This window comes from Lithobates pipiens, unplaced genomic scaffold, assembly GCF_037356315.1.
Source record: "Lithobates pipiens isolate NorthernLeopardFrog02 unplaced genomic scaffold, aLitPip1_a1.2 Scaffold_25, whole genome shotgun sequence".
Lineage (NCBI taxonomy): Eukaryota > Metazoa > Chordata > Amphibia > Anura > Ranidae > Lithobates > Lithobates pipiens.
Window position 1 is genome coordinate 133,577,104 of NW_027507787.1, and position 20,902 is coordinate 133,598,005.

General features: G+C 44.4%; 1 long non-coding RNA gene across 1 annotated transcript in view; it reads left to right on the plus strand.

Moving 5' to 3' along the window:
* The first annotated feature begins 10,398 nt into the window (after positions 1-10,398).
* The window catches only part of LOC143929938 (uncharacterized), a 51,352-nt gene continuing 40,848 nt past the window's right edge, over positions 10,399-20,902 (plus strand). The window contains exon 1 of the long non-coding RNA XR_013262655.1: positions 10,399-10,615. This is a non-coding gene — a long non-coding RNA (uncharacterized LOC143929938). The remainder of the gene's footprint in view (positions 10,616-20,902) is intronic.

A 20,902-nucleotide genomic window follows, 5' to 3' on the forward strand; every position in this document is an offset into this window, starting at 1 on the left:
TTGCGACTTTGGTCAGAATATTATTACCATATATGTGTATAGATACATTTTATGATTATAACAGCAGCTTTATTAGGTAGTTATCCATTGAGCGCTGGGATCAGTGATATATACATTGATATATTATATCAGTGATATTTGCATTTTATATAAAGAAAGGTATATCAAACTCGCCAGTACTATTAAAGGCTACAGTCTTAAGTATTTAGAAGCTCTAGGATGAGATAGCCAGGCTTGCAATATATTTTTAAAGTTAAGAGTGGAGTCATTTTTAGATGCTAGCATTAGTTCGATGTGAGTGTTTAATCTAGGGATCACATACGAAAGAATAGGTGCTTCAGTGGATTTCCATAAACTGGTTATAGTAAGCCTTGCTGCTATTAGTATATGAGCCACAATCACTCAGTATATTAAGGGATTAATATCAAGTTTTATACCCAATAGAGCTATGGCAGGAGTAAGTTTAGTTAGGTTGCCAGTGAGGTTGGACATGAAGGTGGATACAGATTTCCAAAAACTGTGAAGGATTTTGCAACTCCATAAGGTGTGGTGGAGGTTGCCAACTTGTTTGTTGCATCTCCAGCATATGTATGTCCATGCTGTTATTGTGGACCTGATCTAAATAGATTAGATGTGCTAATTTTGGGAAGTACATAACTAGCAATAGTTAAGGCACTTTGATCGTAGCCTAGAGTGGCTTCTTTTTCAATGCACCCAAAGTTTGTCTTTGGGAGAGGAAAATCAGAACTTCATCTGATCCAGTAATGAGGCCTAATAATAATCTCTATTGATTGGTAGGTCCATGCCTCCTGCGGATTTGGTGGTGGTTTTAAACATGCATTTCTAAAGCTGGTGCTGCTATAAAGACTAATATACAAATAGAACCACAGAGAATAGCGCACACATACAAAAAAAAGTTACTTTCAAATCTAACAAGGCTACTTAAAAACATCTGATCTTAATAAGTAAATATGAGAATTTAGTCACACCATATAGCTATACAGTGCTTAAGCCCACCGCTGTGCCAAAGTAACCCATTTTCAGTGGGTCGTAACTATTCATAGAATTAAAGATAAATTCCTCTTCTCTTAATCATGGTAGATACTTAATCCTTACATGGGAGAAATTTGCTAGCTACAGATTCCACTGCTTAAACTATTGGTAAACAACACAGGGCTCTCCACAGACAGCAGCAATGTAAACCTTCTTTTTTTCTCCCTGCTTAGCAGGGGGTAAAATCTAGAACATTGCTTAGTAAAACAGCACATAGGACACACACTAAACATTGTTAAGCACATAGTTAACCATTTGTTTGCCCCTAAATGTTAACCCTTTCCCAGCCAGTATCATTAATACAGTTACAGTTTTTAAACTGGTAAAAAATCCCAGGTAAACAATGTCCATGTTCTGCAATTTCCTAGATTTATTAATATTATAACCACCCAACACTCTTCATCATTAAACTAATATACTGAACGCACTTGCATAAATTCACATCATCACAACTACAACATAGACAATAACAAGATTACCCAACATTGTCAAATGCAAAAAAAGTATGTTTGTTTTTTCCAAAATGCATAAACATACAGTATTTAACATATGCACAGACCAATGCTGACTCATCATATTTGAGGCCCCACTAACTTAATGTAATCAAGTAAAAGGAAAGGTTTTTTTTGTGGCATTCTTCCAGTATGAATCGTAATGTTCAGTGTAGCAGATAGGAAATCATAGAAGGTCATCTCGTCTTCCATTAAAATTGCAAGCATGCTCAAGGTTCTCTCTTAATTGCTTGTTGCTTCATGATTCTTTGTATAAGACAAATCACAATCTAAACTGCCACAGGAATCATAATTCACCATGCAGTTTATCCCCTCGGGGCTTGATTGAATTCCATAATGTGCTTTCTTCTGTCCTCATCTAGCTATTAGGATTCAGGCATCCTGTGGACAAAGCCTGCACATTGGAATTCCAGAGGCTGTTAAAGTTATACACTTCTAAGATTAAGGTTAATTACAAGAGCGTCAGAAAATGAACTGTAGATAGAATATTAAGTAAGAAGTAAGTATCACCTTGGGACAGGCAAGAATAATGACTGTTTTTTTTTGTTTTTTTTTGCTGTTACTTTACTTCCTTACAGTGCTTCCAGAAAAGCCTAACTGGAGGCGTAATGACCAGGTGATATAGCATGTAAAATACTTCAGTACAAGAAACATGTCTGTTTTATTATCAACTAGCAAAACTGGAATATGTTCATATTCTTGTTCTCTCCCTTAACCCTGCTTGTGAATACATTTATGATTTTGGAATTCAGCGGTGTATAGTTCCAATTGATATTTAATATAATGGTTACTGGCACTGGCCCTTAGAGAGCATAGATCAGAAGATTTGAATTGTACAGCTGTCTGTTTGGAAGATCAACAGAATAAATTGGCCAAAGTATTCTCACAGGGCTTGGATACATCCTCTGTGGAAACTGTCTGCAGAATGGGGTTTAAAAAAACAATCCTCTCCTATGATGAGTGAAACTAAGTTGTGACTGGCTTGAAACAATACATTAAGGAACAGATGATCTCTACGTAACTACTGTTTAAGAAAATTCTCTGCACAATTTACTCTGACACATTTATCTCTGAATTAAATAATATTTTAAGTAAATGTTCCTTTGTACAGTAAGCTATGAGGAACATGCCCCTGAACTAGCATGTACCAATATTGAGGGCATAAAACAATCTCTAACCCAATATAAACACCTAAAAATACAGTTAGGTCCATATATATATTTTGACACAGGCACATTTTTAATACTTTTGGCTCTGTATACCACCAGAATAAAGGTAAAACAAAACAATCAAAATGCATTTGAAGTGCAGGTTCTCAGCTTTAATTCAAGGCGTTGAACATAAAGTACAAATTTTAGGAACTGTAACCATGCTTATACACAGCCCCCTATTTTCAGGGACTCAAATATAATTGGACAAATGAATATAATCATAAATAAAATGTTATTTTTTAATATTTTGTTGAGAATCCTTTACTGCCAATGACTGCCCGGAGTCTGGAAACCATGGACATTACCAAAGACTGACACAAAGGTGAGTGTCACCTCAGATTCACAAAAGATTACACTTAAAAGTACCCTCATCCAAATTCATAATTTGAGTATATTGACAGGTATGAAAATGTCAGAGCAGTTGCTTATGCTGACCCCTGTGCATCCACACCAAAAGGATTGTTTGTATGGACTATCTCGGTACTTGGTGGTAAGTACACTACCAAGTACCAATATAGTCCATACAAACAATCCTTTTGGTGTGGATGCACAGGGGTCAGCATAAGCAACTGCTCTGGCATTTACATACCTGTCAATATACTCAAATTACCAAAGCCTGGGTTTCCTACTTTATGATGCTTTGCCAGGCTCTAACTACTGCTGTCTTTAGCTGTTCTTTGTGGATCTTTGTGCCTTTAGTTTTGTCGTCAGCAAGGGAAATGAATGCTCAATTGGGTTGAGATCAGGTGATTGCCTTGGCCATTGCAGAATATTCCACTTCCCCTCCTTCAAAAGCTCCTGGGTTGCTTTTGCAGTGTGTTTTGGATTATTGTCAATTTGTATTGTGAAGTGCTGTCCAATCAACTTTGCTGAACCTGGGCTGACAGTATATCTCTAAACACTGCAGAATTCATCCGGCTGCTTCTGTCTTCTGTCACATCATCAAAAAACACCAATGTTCCAGTGCAACTGGAAGCCATGCATGTCCATGCCCTCACACTGCCTCCACCATGTTTCACAGATGACGTTGTATGCTTTGGATCATGAGCTGCTCCAAACCTTCTCCACACTTTTTTCTTCCCGTCATTCTGGTACAGATTAATCTTAGTTTCATCCGTCCAAAGAATGCTTTTCCAGAACTGGTCTGTTTTTTTTTAGATTTTTCACACAAATAGAGCTTTTCATTTGATGGTATTTGATAACCACTGTTTTTTTTTTTTTTTTGCAATATGAATAATAAAAAAGAAACTTTACTTTCTGTCATAAAACATATGTGATAAAATCAAATGTCATCATAAATGTAGGCCAAAATGTATTCTGCTACATGTCAAAAACCCAATAAGTGTATATTATTTAGTCTGTAGTAAAGTTATAGCTTCCACAAACGATGGTATATATATTTGAAAATTGATCAATCATTCCTTGAGGCCCTTAAAATGTCAGGATGGTACAAATACCCCCCAAAATGACACCTTTTTGCAAAGTAGACAGTCTGAGGCATTTAGTAAGAGACATGGCAAGTATTTTTTTAAAGTGAATTTTTTTTGTCACAATTTTTTGGAATATCAAGAAATGAAATGTGTTTTTTTTTTCAAATTTTTTTCTTACATACCGTCACCAGCGCTGTACAACATCATGATATGACTGGATGTGACTGATAAATGAAGATCATTGTACTTGCAATGCTTTCAACTGTCATAAATGGGTAAAGTTCATGACAGCTGTGAATATTAGTGATCTGTGATTGGCTACAGCTAATCACATGGCGGTCCACACATGGGACAACTATGGTTATGGTGGTATAAATCAGCTTTGATAAAGTGTGTATCACCTTTGAGTAGAGGCGGTGTGGAACCCTTGGCCAAATATCCTAAATGTTAGTGGAGGTTTTGTCATTGCTGCTCTCACATGAATTCAGACCCCTGGTAGACACCTTGGTAGGAAACGAAACTCATATTTGATCACATGATAAGGGGCCAGGACCGGCCCCTTACTCGAATTGGTGATCACCCGAGTCTCAGTGACTCAGTGATCACAGACAACACAGGGAGTGTGCACAGGGGAGGCCATCATATGACAGCCTCCCAGAAATTCAGGTCTGCTCTGTGGCCGTCATTTGGCTATAACGCGGACGTCAAGCAGTTAAACAGACTGAAAACACCAATGACTATAGAGTGTCCTGAATCAAATGCAGTTAAATATCTGCAATTTACTCAATTTTCCACCTGTATAAATATGGGATAGAACCAAGATTTGTATGGAAGTAAGCAGATTTTTCGATATAAAAAAAAATGTACTACCAGTTGAACCAATCCATTAAATTCCTATCTACATGCATGCAACCCAGCAATAATCGCACTGCATTTCTCAAGGCAGGGTTTGTGATGGTGCCACAGTGGACCATGCTTGTGTAATGTTTAATTGGAGAAAATAGAGTTTAGGGACTTTTACAAAATTATTTATTATTATTATTTATATTTATGGTCTTATATCAACATCAATTTGGTGTACTGTGGAAAATTTTCTTGTGTTCATATCATAGTGTATAGTTGTTCCATTATTTTTACTTCATTGTACAAAATATACTCTTATACAGAATTGTTAATATTGTATGTATACTGTCTATATGTAAATTTTATGAACCAATCAATAAATTTGGTCACCAAATTCTACTTTATTGCATTCACACACTTCATGTAAATTCCCACTCTTGTTGCTCTCCTTAATTGATCACTAAAGGGATGGAAACATATGACACTACCAAATCAATGTTTCACTTAAAGTCCCATGGGATGGAAATAGGTGGCCTTACCAGGCCCTAATTTCGTAAAAGTCCCTAAACTCTATTTTCTCCAATTAATTATTGAATAGGGATGGAAGCATGTTTTTGCTCTATCTTTTTTATGCCCAGGTAGAACCTCTGCTATGCATTGACCTGCTGTTTATCCTTTTGAGATACATTTTTTTATTATTTTTACTTATTTTACCAATTCTTAATTGACAATATTTTGTTACCATTTCAAAAGTTATTTTTCTTGGTTTCATTGTGATGGTGGTGTAACTGATCAGGTGCCATGCCGGTCTTCAGACTTCTTTCCCTCCGGGAGCTGTGACGCGTCTGGTGCCCCCTCCCCCTTTTTAAGGGTGGAAACGTGACGCATCAGCGTCACGTTTCCCTTGCCAGGCGTGTGCGCCCTTCTGGATGCCGGTGCGCCTGATCAGGTGATTTTTCCACACGTGCATATTCTGGGGGCGGGGCGTTTGCGCCGATTGGCCGGGCGCTATTGTGCCCATTCAGCGGTGCCTTTCCCTCCCCCCTCACGTGTGTGGCATGACGGTGATAGGCAGTCCTTGTGGGGATGCCTATAAGGGCATCTTCGGCAGGGCTGGCTCTCGAGGCTCCTAACACACTGGACGTTCTATTTGCTGGATGATGACACTCTTCTTCTTTCAGGATTACTTCTTTTACTTGGTGCTGCTTACTGCTTCAAACCCCCCCACTTTTCTTTTTCACTCCCTTACATTCTTTCTTATGGTACTTTTGTGGCGCCTGGTTTTCCTTTTCCAATATCAGCAACTCTTTTGCCCTCACTCCTGGGTATCCCACCCATGTTTCCACTCTCTCTCTTCCCCCAAATTTTATTTATTTATTATATATATATATATATATATTTTTTTTTTTTTTCTCCTCATTCCTTCTCATCACCATTAACACACACCTTTTCAGTTCACACAGTCACTTTAGCTCACTCTTCGGTGACACTGTTTGCTTTGTATTGACACAAAACTATTCACTTTACATGCAGATTTTCCTCGTGAGTTCATGCTGGCCGGATGATGCCTTGTGGGTTACCTCCGCTGACCTGTCCACCTCGGCTCCCGGGGAGGGTGCCTCCGAATGGCTGGCGGCAGCCGACATCTAGCCACTGCAATTTTTTCACCATTTTGCGTAAGCATGTACTCTGGGTGGGTTTTTGTATTATCACCCCACCTTTACCTTATATCTGTCAATAACAGACTATTTCTATACTATTTTTATTTTAGAGCAGACACGCGCTTGCTCCTGACGAGTGGTACCTCAGCCACGGAACACGTAGAGCTACCAACTGTCCTGTTTACTTCCAACTGTATCTAACTTTTTTCATATATTTCATCAATGTTTTTTCTACTGGATATCTGAGCTAATTGTCAGGCAGGCACTATCTTATATTTATGGTCTTATATCAACATCAATTTGGTGTACTGAGGAAAATTTTCTTGTGTTCATATCATTATGTATAGTTGTTCCATTATGTTTACTTCATTGTACAAAATATACTCTTATACGGAATTGTTACTATTGTATGTATACTGTCTATATATTTATACATTTTATGAACCAATCAATAAATTTTCCCAATTGCTCACCAAATTCTACTTTATTGCATTCACGCACGTCATGCAAAGTCCCACCCTTGTTGCTCTCCTTGTGTAATGTTTGCCAAAATCAATACTTGTAGCCTCGATCCAGAAGTGTGACAGGTTGACCATGCAGGAGCACAATTAAAAGACAAGGACAGAGAGTTAGTTGCTGTTCTATGCAAGAAAGGCCATCACTCTTCACTGGAAGAAATTAGCCCCGCCCACAAGCATATTCTGGAAACAACTAGTGAATAAGAACCTACCACTTTATAAAGTAGTCTGAACCACTTAGCAAGTGGTTCAGACTACCACTTTATAAAGACACATACTCCAACAGAGGATGTCCCAAAAAATACCAAAAAGTGGGGTCTAAATGGTTAGCAGAACCATCCACAGCATAATATAAACCTCCACAGGTGATCTGAGATAGTCCTTTCTGAAATACACCCCTAATCACACAAGTCTACCATTTACTTGGAGGTCTGAGTAGACTAACCTTCTCTCTCAAATATGAGTTTAGTTTCCTACCGAGGTGTCTACCATCGGTCTGAATTTGTGTGAGAGCAGCAATGACAAAACTTCCACTAATATTTAGGATATTTGGCCAAGGGTTCTGCACCGCCTCTACTCAAAGGTGATACACACTTTATCAAAGCTGATTTATACCACCATAACCATATTATTTGTTTGTTGTCCTTACCAAGTTACATGCTTCTGTATACTCTATACTACAATCTTTTCTTTTCGTAACATTTTTAAGCAAGATTTCAATATTAAGAGTTCTGTTCATATGGCAAAACTGAAAGAGTTGCAGTACCAGCAAATATTAGGAAAAGTAGATAACACTTGCAAAATACATTACGGTAATTAAATTTTCATTATGTGTCTTAATTCATCTGCAGCTCATAAGACCTAGTAATTCACTGCAATCATTTTTTTCTATGAATCCTGTTTCTGTGAAAAAGTAAAACATATTCTATATTTGCTAGAATGCATCCTGCAAATAGAGAAGGGAAATCAATTTAGACCTCACACCAGCAGACTAATGCTGCTCTGACAAATGCACATTTGCAGATATGACAGTGCAGACCAAATCTCAATTACTAGTTACAAATCTAAGATGAAATCACCTAGCCTACAGCCTTAGGCTCTTCTGTAAAGAGAAAGGCTAATAGAACTCTCACTATGCTGTCATCATGCACATACTAAGATGAAACCCTGAAGGCCACCTAGAACAACGTAACTAGGTTACAGATAAAATTATATGATGTGCATGAGTCAGTGGCTTGTGTTAAATCAAATGATCTGCATTTTTTTAAACAGTTGTACATATGACAGTGTTGTGTGTATATCATGCATCCCTTCTATGTATTTACGAAGAGAAAGATCTGTTTGCAGTGCCAATCTTAATGCCTTATATTAATATACATTATTGGTGCTAATAAACCACTTGTGTATATAAAAATAAATTCAGGTGGCCTGGCCTGACTGGAAGATGGACGCTTAGTTCCATAGCTCCTGCCGACTCACGATAAGCTATCAGCCTAACGGAGATATTAGCCACCCAAAGCGCATTTTCTCATGGGGACTGCTTCGCGGAACTCGTCGGCATCCCGTTCCCGTTCTCCCAGAAGGAATTCAGGGAACCTCGGCAACACAATCCCTGACTTGTTCCGCGCTAATAGAGGGAACATGGCGACCGCAGCTAACAGGCATCCACAAGATCAGACGTCTGCCCCAAGGGGCCCACAATCATCTTCACCACCTTCCTCAGCATTAACTGTGGAGGACGACGGTACACAACAAGCTCCTCCATCCTCTCAGCCGCAATTAAGCATGCATGATCTGAAGACAATTGCCGCAGACATTAAAGACACGCTTTCAGCGGCCATTTCGGAGCTACGCCTGGACATCCGCTCCCTGACTGACAGGGTGGGAGTAATGGAAGATGTCGTAGCTAAACAGGACTCGCAGCTCCGAAAAACAACCCACCATGTTGATACTCACACCTTGCAATTGAGGGCAATACAAATTCATTTGGAGGACCTCGATAATAGAGGAAGACGTCATAATCTCCGAGTCAGAGGCCTTTCAGAAACCGTTGATGGAGATCAGATCATCCCCTCAGTGACTGAAATCTTTAATACCCTATTGAACAGGCCTCCTCGGACCCCCATACCCATGGACCGGATCCATCGAGCCTTGAAACCAAGAGGCAGAGACTCGGATCCCCCACGAGACATTGTATGCTGTCTCCCGGATTTTAAATTAAAGGAAGAAATCCTCAAGCAAGCCAGGGGGACACCACAGATTACTCATGCGGGCTCAACAATCCAGATCTACCAGGATGTTTCCAGTATTACCTTGCAACATCGGAGAGACCTGAAACCCTTACTGGAGGTACTCCGTAATAATGGCATCACCTACAAGTGGAAATTTCAGTTTTGCCTTTCGGCAGCGGCTACGGGTCGCACTGCGCTCCTAAAGGTGCCTGAAGACTTACCTCAGTTCTGCCGCATCCTCAATATTCCACTTGTGGAGGTGCCCAACTGGTTCGCTGATTTCCGCCGCTCGGCGGTGAGGAAGGACACACACCCAGTGTACCCCATGGAAGCCCAGGAAAGTGGCCTACGCCGGCGCAGATCGCCTTCTGATTCCGATGCCCGCGACACATGCGGGGGATCCCGCCGCAGCCATAGCCCATACTATACCCAGAACTCCCGGAGGGCCAGACGGGACCGCTGAACGAGTCTCCGAATATTCCTCTCCTGACTCCAAGCAGCTTCATTCTCCTTAGATGAATCTCATCTAACATCCGGGTCTCCTTCTTCATTTTCTAGTTTATCTTTTATTGTTTTCCCTTAAACCTGACTGAGATTCCTGACACACAGGCTCTAATTTTTCTTTAAACCTTTTGTTCGTTCGCACTGTATTGTTACCTACGGTAATGTTCTGCACTTCATATAGAATACAGGTTGCAAGGCAGGCTGGGGCGCCATTTATAGCACTTTTACCCTGTATAACCCGTGTGTTACTGTTACTGTTCTCGATTCGATAGGACTTGATATCTTGCTCATTTTTTCTGAGACTCCGCTACTAACATCTTATCCTACAATCCCCAAAATCCTTTGCGGCTGCACTTCCGCCTCCTGCAGGATGTTGTCTCCGGACATTACATAGTGACTATCTGAGGTACCCCGGAAACACAATAGCCATTAGGCTTTCCCCCTGATACATATTCATGGTCAAGGTCCCGATATCCCGCTGTAGTGCTGCACTAAAGTATTAAGGTTCCGACCGATCGATATTTGAACACTTCGCTATGCAACTATACCCACCTTACCATGGATTGCTCTCACCCCTGATTGGATGCTCCGGAAAGCTGATGTTATAATGGATCCAGCCGTTACGGTTGGTGCAGATTCTATAGCCCTACAGGTACTTCACTTCTACTGTTGCACCAACTCCCCTTACCTTCCATTGCGAAACATCTTTTATCCTTTGCTACAGGAACATTTGATCTGAGCCTCTTTCCTGCCTAGCAACAGTCCAAATGCCGTTTGCTGACATTCTGATAGTTGAACATAACAACATTCTCCTACATTGTTCTGTTCTTGGGTTGGGGGATAGAGTTTCCTTTTTCAGATTGTTAGGACTTTTTACAGCCTCTGACACATATATCTTGTGTTCATAATGCATTTGCCTGGTTCTCTACTTGTGAGGTATCCATGGTTCTCATGACACTTCCAATCGAGTATTTAACCAAGTCTTTCTTGCTAGTTCACACTGCTTATTTCGTTTGCAAAGTTAACTTGTTGATCAGTTAGTCGCTTTTCGGCTCCACATTCTTACTGAAATGTCTCTAAAGAATTGTACCCCGGATGAGTCGTCCGGATCCCCGATTTTGGGGGTTCGCGGGACTCCTCTGGAGACTGGTTCACCTCTCTCCATATGTTATTTGTTCAATATCTGCATAATGTTATCAGTTTACGCGGTACTATTGTATACGACTGTGCTCTGTCATAGCGTCCCTCCCCCCCTGCACTCCTGTGCTCTCAGATTGTTTACAAGATGCTTTTATCCCTGCTTATACTCCCCTATGCTACACATCTCCCCCCTCACGCACTCTGATGTCGTGAGTCGGCTTGTCAGCAGCATCATATATTCCTTGTTTTCCATCATAGTTAGGTACCAACCCCCATACGGCGGCAGTGATTGGTAAGCCTGTCCGGTATAGGATAGGCTTGCAGTCCTTGCGCTGTACTTATACCGATTCCCCCTTTATTGAGACAGCGGGACTCCACCCTCTCACTGTCTCTTCGGTTTTCTTGTAGTTCACTCTACACGTAACCCCCCCCCCCCCTCCTTCCCTACCCCTAGAAGCATTAGACAAGTGCCTCTATTACTATACATAAACTTCCTCCCAAGTTATCACAATGCCCGCTTCACCATCACTGCAACCCCTAGCTCCCCCCCAACGAACGCTTAAGTTATGCTCTATCAATATACAAGGTCTCAACACACCTGAGAAACGGAAGCTTCTGCTATCCTCCTTACAGCATTGCAAATACGATATTGCTCTTATTCAAGAAACACATTTTAGAGCTGACTCCGTCCCGAAATTATATAACAAACATTTTCCTACGGTCCACCATGCACCCAATAGAGAAGCTAAATCCAAAGGTGTCTCTATACTAATTTCGAGACACTGTCCCATCCAAATTCTTGATGTCCAATCAGATACGCAGGGGAGATTTCTATTTCTAAAAGGCTTATTGCACAATAGGCATATCACAATTGCAAACATCTATGCACCCAACACTCACCAGGTCACTTTCTTTCTAAACACTCTACAAAACCTCACCGCGTTTCAATCCGGTACTCTAATAGTGGGTGGAGACTTTAATGTCACCCTAAATCCCTCCCTCGACACTTCTAATGGATCTTCCGCTTTGACATACAGGGCCCTTCGCGCAATAAAAACTCAGTTCCAAGACCTATTGTTACATGACTCGTGGCGCACACTTCACTCAACCGAAAAAGACTTTACCTTTTTTTCCTCACCCCACAATAAATATTCCAGACTTGACTATCTTTTTCTGTCCCAAAACGACCTTTCTTTACTACTCAAAGCGACTATAGAACCACAGCTCCTATCAGATCATAACCCGATCTCTATAACCATATCAGTCCCAGATTTGGTTGCTCATCCCCACATTTGGCGTCTAGACAATTCCCTCCTTACTGACCTTGATAATGTCCAAAAAATATCCCAAAGTCTTTCTAATTACTTCTCGGAAAACTCTTCAGTGGATTCCCCTCCCATTATGCTTTGGGCAGCACATAAATGTGTTATCCGGGGAGACTTTATTTCCCTGGCCTCCGCTCGACACAGACTTAGACGGAAACGCATAACGGACTTAACCAATAAGATATACACTCTGGAAAAAGCTCATAAATCCTCCCTAGCTGCAGATGTTTTGGCAGATCTGACAAATGCTCGAGAAGAACTTTTGGGTGAATTGCACAAACGAATGAAACGTAATTTCGCCCTCTCCCGGAAGTTCTTCTATGAATATAGCTACAAATCCGGGAAATTGCTAGCCAGAGCCCTTCAGGTTAAAAAAGCGTCCCATACTATTCATACCATTAAAACCGCTTCAGGAGAAACTGTGTCTAAAACGGAGGACATTATGAACAAATTTGTTCAATACTTTTCTGATCTATATAATCTCCCCTCCGACCCCCACCAACCCAAGCTGATTGATCGGAAAGCTGCTATCCAGTCTTTCCTTAGTGAATACTCCCCCGACCCCCTTACTAGTGAAGATATCACTGGTCTTGATGCACCACTATCAGTGGAAGAAACCCTAAATGCCTTGAAACAGATGAAGCCCGGGAAAAGCCCAGGCCCTGACGGCCTCACAGTAAGCTACTACAAGTCTTTCCCAGAAATTTTACTTCCCCACTTGGTTAATGCCTTCAACGACGTCACGTCCTCCCCTGGAGCCCCAAGAGACATCCTAGAAGCCCATATTACTCTCATCCCTAAACCCGAAAAAGATCCTACACTGATCACCAACTATCGTCCCATTTCACTTCTCAATGTGGATGTGAAAATATTTGCCAAAACTCTAGCAAACCGAATCTCGCCCCTTCTTCCACGTTTGGTTGACCTAGACCAAGTAGGCTGTGTCCCTGGTAGGGAAGCCAGGGATAATACTACCAAAGCTCTTAATATACACCACTGTTGACTACCACATCTACCCCTGGCTTCTTTTTATCCCTCGACGCGGAGAAGGCATTCGACCGTGTGGCATGGGATTATATGGAGCCGGCGCTCCAGATGATGGGATTGCCTCATCGCCTGCTACAAATGATCATGGTTGTCACGTTACCTGGTAGGAGAGCCCAGAATGCAGGGAGCGGCGCCTCGTAAGCCTCCGGCTCGAGAGCCCCTGGAGGTGGAGACAGGGATTCAAGAGTTCGGAGGGCACAAGTGCCAGGCCGGGTTGCAGCAACGGAGATCCATCACCAGCTGGTGCAGGAGGTCAGACTGGAACGGGAGGTAGTAGACAGCGGGCACAACAGGAGCAGCTGGTACTGGCAGACAGGCAGGAACAGCAGGAGCAGCTGGTACTGGCAGACAGGCAGGAACAGTAGGAGCAGCTGGTACTGGCAGACAGGCAGGAACAGCAGGAGCAGCTGGTACTGGCGTTCAGGTGGGTACAGCAGGCGTGGTCAGGAACGAGCCGGGTCGGTAATTAGCGGGCAGCAGAGGTACACAGCAGAAGGCAGGAGCGTGGTCAGGCAGGCAGAGGGTCGGAGGCAGGCAGCAATCAAACAAGGTCAAAACAGGCTGGGTTCAGTATAAGGAACAGGCAGGAGCAAGTAGCAGAAGTCACGGGAACGCTGTAGACAGGACAGCATGGGAGAACAGGAGCTGATTCCTTAAATAACCTGTTGGGCGCCAAGAACGGTCGCACGGTGAGTTTGCGTGCCCCCGCGAGTAACCGTGCTCCCGTTCGTGACCCCGCGTCCCCGCGTACGCCCGTTCGCTTGGTCGCGCACCCATGTGCGCTCGCTCGTGTCAACGTGCACCCACGTGCGCCTGTTAGGATCTACACGCACACGCGTGCGTTCGTTCGCGCCAACCTGCGTCTGAGGACACCGACGAGCTTCTTGCAAGGGGAACCTGGGCGGCTTAGTGGTGTAGTGGTTAGCACTCTTGCCTAGCAGTAAGAAGGGTCGCTGGTTCAAATCCCAACCACAACTCTACCTGCCTGGAGTTTGCATGTTCTCCCTGTGCCTGCGTGGGTTTCCTCCGGGTACTCCGGTTTCCTCCCACAAACCAAAGACATGCAGGTAGGTTAAGTGGCTTCTGTCCAAAATTGGCCCTAGTATATGAATGGGGACCTTGGATTGTGGGCTCCTTGAGGGTAGGGACCAATGTGAGTGTGTAATGTACAGGGATAGGGACAATTGTAGACACTCAGGTTGAACTGGATGGACTGGTGTCTTTATTCAACCTTACTAACTATGAAACTATGAAACTATGAAACCTGCGGGTGAGTTTCCTATGTACGATCGGAACAGTAGGTCGATCGTGACATTGCCCCCCCCCAAGGGGCAGCCTCCGGATGCCCAACCGTGCCATCTTATCCGGATGAGACCTCTTGAAGGCAAGGATTAACCTCTTCGCATGCAGGTTGGATTCCGGTTCCCAGGAGTTTTCCTCAGGGCCATACCCCTTCCATTTGACCAGAAACTGAGTCCGATTCTGTCTTCTCCTGCAGTCCAGGATGGATTCGACCTCGTATTCCAATTCTCCATCAATCATCACAGGTACCGGAGGGTTGGCATTCCGATTGGCAAAGGGGTCCGGAACAGTAGGCTTAAGCAATGAAGCGTGAAAGACCGGGTGGATCCGAAACGACTCCGGGAGCTTCAATTCAAAAGCCACGTCATTCAGCTTCCTCACAATAGGGAATGGGCCCAGCTTCTTGGATGGGCAGGCCGATTTTTCAGGTTTAGAGTGGACAACCAGACCTGGTCCCCGACCTTGAGGTTGAGCTCCCCCCTTCTCTTCTTATCGAAGACCTCCTTGTTGTGTTCCTGTGTTTTAGCCAGAGTCTCTTGTGCCCTAGAGGTCCATTGAAACTTTTGACCCTGTTTGGTCAGCTCGGTGATGGGGGAGATGATGGAGGAAAATCCCTTGATGAATTTCCTGTAGAAATTAGCAAATCCTACGAATCGTTGGACCCCTTTCTTGTCAGAGGGAGCGGGCCAGTCTAGGATAGCTGAGATCTTCTGGGGGTCCATCTCTATTCCTTTCACTGAAATAATTAGACCAAGGAATTGAATACTTTGTTGTTCAAAGACACACTTCTCGGGCTTGGCGTACAGACCATGAAGACGGAGTCGGCCTAGGACATTCTTCACATGTTCCCGGTGCTCGGCTAAGGAAGAAGAAAGGATTAAGATATCATCTAGATACACTATAACAAACAAATCAAGGTAATCTCTGAAGATATCATTTACGAAATGTTGGAATGTAGCAGGAGCATTACATAGTCCGAAGGGCGTAACTAAATATTCAAAGTGCCCGAAACGAGTACGGAAGGCGGTCTTCCATTCGTCTCCTCTACGAATGCGGACAAGGTTGTAGGCACCCCGAAGGTCTAGTTTAGAGAATACTTCGGCCGACCCCAGTCTCTGAAATAGTTCGGGCACTAACGGTAGGGGATAGCGTTTTTTTATTGTGACCTTGTTAAGTGCCCGGTAGTCCACACATGGGCGTAGGGAATGGTCCTTTTTCTCAACGAAGAAGATCCCTGCACCTGCCGGGGAGGTGGACGGTCGAATAAAACCCTTCTCCAAGTTCTCGTCCAGGTAGGTTTTCAGGGTTCCCAGTTCGGTTTCGGATAAGGGGAAAATTCTTCCGAAGGGAATCTCTGCCCCCGGGAGCAACTCGATAGGGCAGTCATATGGCCTGTGAGGGGGTAGAATCTCGGCACCCTTCTTGCTAAATACATCCAAGAAGTTGTGGTAAACCTTGGGCACAGCCTGTCGGATCTCGGTGTCCGTTTCTAAGCAAAGCAGGGAGGAAAGGTCCGTGTTAACAACTGGGAGACAGTGCATGACGGCAGTAGGCAGACGGGAACTCAATTCCCCCGGTGGACCAATTGATGAGGGGGTTGTGGGCCTTCAACCAGGGCATGCCGAGAATAACGGGAAAAAGTGGAGACTTAATGATGTCCAGACACAGGAGCTCCTGGTGGGTTCCGGCGATGATGGCAAAAAGAGGAGACGTCTCCTGGGTCACTGGTCCGGACTTAAGGGTGGAACCGTCGGCCAAATAAATTGAAAGTCCTTTTACCCTAGGCCGAAGAGGGATGTTGTTTCTTAAGGCAAAGGACAAGTCCATAAAGCCGCTGCAAGCCCCAGAGTCAATAATCGCGTTGGTTTTGATAGTCCTTCCTGAGAGCTGCAAAAGAAGAGGCACAGCCAGATGAGAGGTGTTACTAAGCAAGGCAGGAGAAGAAGCAGGAGGAAGGAGGAGGCACTTACGCAATTTGGCAGGGCAAGTGCGAACATAATGTCCCGATTCTCCACAGTAGAGACACAGATTGCCGGCTCTTCGATGTTGGCGCTCCTCAGGCGTCAAAGATGGGCGAAGGAGTCCCAGCTGCATGGGCTCTGAAGAATCTGGAGAGGGTGGAACAGGAGCAGAGGGAACCGGAGGGTTGGAACTTGGAACCCGTGGTAACATCCAGACAGGGCGAGAGGTAGAAGAAGAACGCTCTAGGCGACGTTCTCTTAGGCGCCTATCAATCTGGACAGAGAGGTCAATGAGCGCTTCTAGGGTTTCAGGGATACCCACGCGAGCCAGTTCGTCTTTTAATGATTCAGAGAGGCCCATCCGAAACTGGTAGCGGAGGGCCGAGTTATTCCAGTCTGTGTCGGAGCTCCAGCGTCTGAACTCAGACACGTAATCCTCCACCGGCCTGCGGCCCTGTTGGAGCGCATGCAGGGCTGCTTCTGCGGTGGCAGCAAGCTGGGGGTCCTCATACAGCCGAGACATCACTTGGAAGAAAGTATTTAAAGTGTCCAGAGAGGGATCCTTCCGTTCCAGAAGACGATGCGCCCAGGCCTGGGGCTCGTCTGTCAGTAGCGAAATGACGAACCCCACTTTAGTCGCCTCGAGGGAGAAAGTTCGGGGCTGTAGAGCGAAGAAGAGCTCACAGGAGTTACGAAAGGCCCTGAACTTGTTTCGGTTGCCGGAGAGACGATCTGGAGTGGGGACCCTTGGTTCAGGCGGCATCATTACCACTGAAGGTGGAGCTGGAGGTCCGGGAACAGCTGATGATGAGGCAGATAGGGCCTGGACCTGTTCTTCCAGACGACCGTAGCCTTCCTGCAAGTTCTTCACAGCCTGGGTAAGACCGGCTAGATGGCGGCAAAGCTCGTCCATTGGAGAGGCTCCCTGCGTGGGCTCGGACATGGCTGTCCTGTACTGCCACGTTACCTGGTAGGAGAGCCCAGAATGCAGGGAGCGGCGCCTCGTAAGCCTCCGGCTCGAGAGCCCCTGGAGGTGGAGACAGGGATTCAAGAGTTCGGAGGGCACAAGTGCCAGGCCGGGTTGCAGCAACGGAGATCCACCACCAGCTGGTGCAGGAGGTCAGACTGGAACGGGAGGTAGTAGACAGCGGGCACAACAGGAGCAGCTGGTACTGGCAGACAGGCAGGAACAGCAGGAGCAGCTGGTACTGGCGTTCAGGTGGGTACAGCAGGCGTGGTCAGGAACGAGCCGGGTCGGTAATTAGCGGGCAGCAGAGGTACACAGCAGAAGGCAGGAGCGTGGTCAGGCAGGCAGAGGGTCGGAGGCAGGCAGCAATCAAACAAGGTCAAAACAGGCTGGGTTCAGTATCAGGAACAGGCAGGAGCAAGTAGCAGAAGTCACGGGAACGCTGTAGACAGGACAGCACGGGAGAACAGGAGCTGATTCCTTAAATAACCTGTTGGGCGCCAAGAACGGTCGCACGGTGAGTTTGCGTGCCCCCGCGAGTAACCGTGCTCCCGTTTGTGACCCCGCATCTCCGCGTACGCCCGTTCGCTTGGTCGCGCACCCGTGTGCGCTCGCTCGTGTCAACGCGCACCCGCGTGCGCCTGTTAGGATCTACACGCACACGCGTGCGTTCGTTCGCGCCAACCTGCGTCTGAGGGCACCGACGAGCTTCTTGCAAGGGGAACCTGCGGGTGAGTTTCCTATGTACAATCGGAACAGTAGGTCGATTGTGACAATGGTTCTATACTCATCCCCTTCAGCCAGACTTAGAATAAATGGTCGCCTGTCGAACGCCTTCTCCGTCGCCAATGGTACTCGTCAGGGTTGTCCCCTTTCTCCATTGCTCTTCATTCTTACCATGGAACCCTTACTCCGAAAGCTTAGGGATAACACAGACATTAAAGGCCTCTCAATTAATCACAAAACATATAAGATAGCAGCTTATGCTGACGACATTCTACTTTTCCTATCAGATCCCATTATTACTATCCCCAACCTTCTTAAAGACTTTACCCTCTTCCAAAACCTATCTAATTTGAAAATCAACTTTTCCAAATCTAAAGCACTCAATATTTCCCTTGCACCTTCCATAGTCAATCAATGCAAACAAAATTTTCCCTTTGGCTGGGAATCAGAAGCCATTAAATATTTGGGCATACACATTCCAGTCAACCTTAAAGATTTATACGCAAAAAACTTCCAGCCAATTCTCCGCAATATCCAAACTGACTTACACAAATGGCAAACTGGTCCCTTTTCATGGTTTGGCAGACTGGCTATCTTGAAAATGAATATACTCCCTCGGATCCTTTACTTGCTTCAAACGATCCCTATATCTCTCCCACAGTCCTTCTTTGGTACCTACAATAACCTATGCAGACACTTTATATGGCGGTCTAAAGCACCTAGACTTAGCTGGGAAAAGTTAACGCTACCTAAAACCATTGGAGGTCTAGGGGTGCCTGATATCTATAGATATCAGTTGGCGTGTCACTTGAACAGGATAGTCGACTGGCACTCCCAAGCACTTCATAAGGACTGGATCCGACTGGAGCAGGCATTTACTCGGCTCCCTCTGGCCCACCTGCCATGGATACCTAAGTCACTCATTCCGAAAGATTCATTAACTAATCCGTTCATATATGCCACTATAAATAGATTTAGAGAAGCTTGCAAATTTCTACAACTGACACCTACCCCGGGCCCACTAACTCCCCTGGATCATAATCCAGAATTTCCAGCGGGTATATCCCGACGTCTACCTCATACCGACTCCTCTACACTCAAACCAAACGCACACAGTTTCTTCCAGAATGGGGAACTCCTCTCACACTCACTTATGTCCTCAAAATTCTTGGATTACCACATCCCCTTCTTCAAATATCTCCAAATTCGACACTTTCTCCGAAACCTAAATAATAGCGGGCATTGGCACAGAAACCTCACACCCTTCGAAACCTTATGTAACAGTCAAGAACCCCAAAGACATGTTATATCTATGGTTTACTCACTTCTTTTTTCCTCACATGTTATTAAACAGGACGCATTAGTAAAACGTTGGGAATCCGACCTCAACATAAACCTTACCACTGACGACTGGGAAAATATTTTTCATAACATCCACAAAGCCTCGGTTAATGCCACAATTCAAGAAAGCAGATTTAAAATATTCGCACGCTGGTACAGAACCCCAGATAAAATTCATAAATTTCATCCCTCCACTCCCACCAACTGCTGGAGATGCAACGGACCCGTTGGGACACTTCTCCACATCTGGTGGGAATGCCCACACATTCATACATTTTGGACTGAAATACATAAACTAATTTCTCAAATCACAACATACACCCCAGACTTCTCTCCTGCCCAATATTTACTACATCACACTCATACCTCCAAACGAGCTTACACTAAATCCCTTACCATACACCTCATCAATGCAGCCAATCAATGTATTCCTGTACACTGGAGAAGCACAACACCTCCTTCTATAGCTGAATGGATGAAACGAGTAGACACTATAGCCGAAATAGAAGAACTTATACACCAGGCGCATCACAAGCCGACCGCTTATGGTTCAACATGGGCGTGTTGGACACACTTCCGTAACTCCACATTACCCAACAACCCTGGGAACTTGGGGTTGGCCAACTCGCTGAACATTCCACCACCACCACCCCAATAGGTTAATTATTTTTCGGTGTTCACTCACAGTATTGCGGATGACGCCCTTCGGACACAGCTTATACTGCCTCCTTATACCCATCCTTGTTTGTTTCTCACTGCACACTCTCCGGTCACAGTCAGATCCCTCTAGGGGTGACCGGAGACAGGTATATATTCAACTAGGCTTTCCCACAATAACCAATTCTCCTTTCCCTACCCTTCCCACTTCCCTTACCATTACTTTGGCTCCTATATCTCTTAATATGACATGTCTCTTTGACCGCATCGTATATGTTCACTATTTTCATTGTTTATTTTTCCCTATATTGAGGCATCAGTATTTTACTCGATGTTTATCTTGTTCAGATCCACTTCTGATAACAGTCATTATTCTGTTTTTGGAACTTTGGCTCATGTATGCATTACTCTGTATTTTGTGATAACTCAATAAAATATTTTGGAAAAAAATAAAAATAAATAAATTCAGAGAC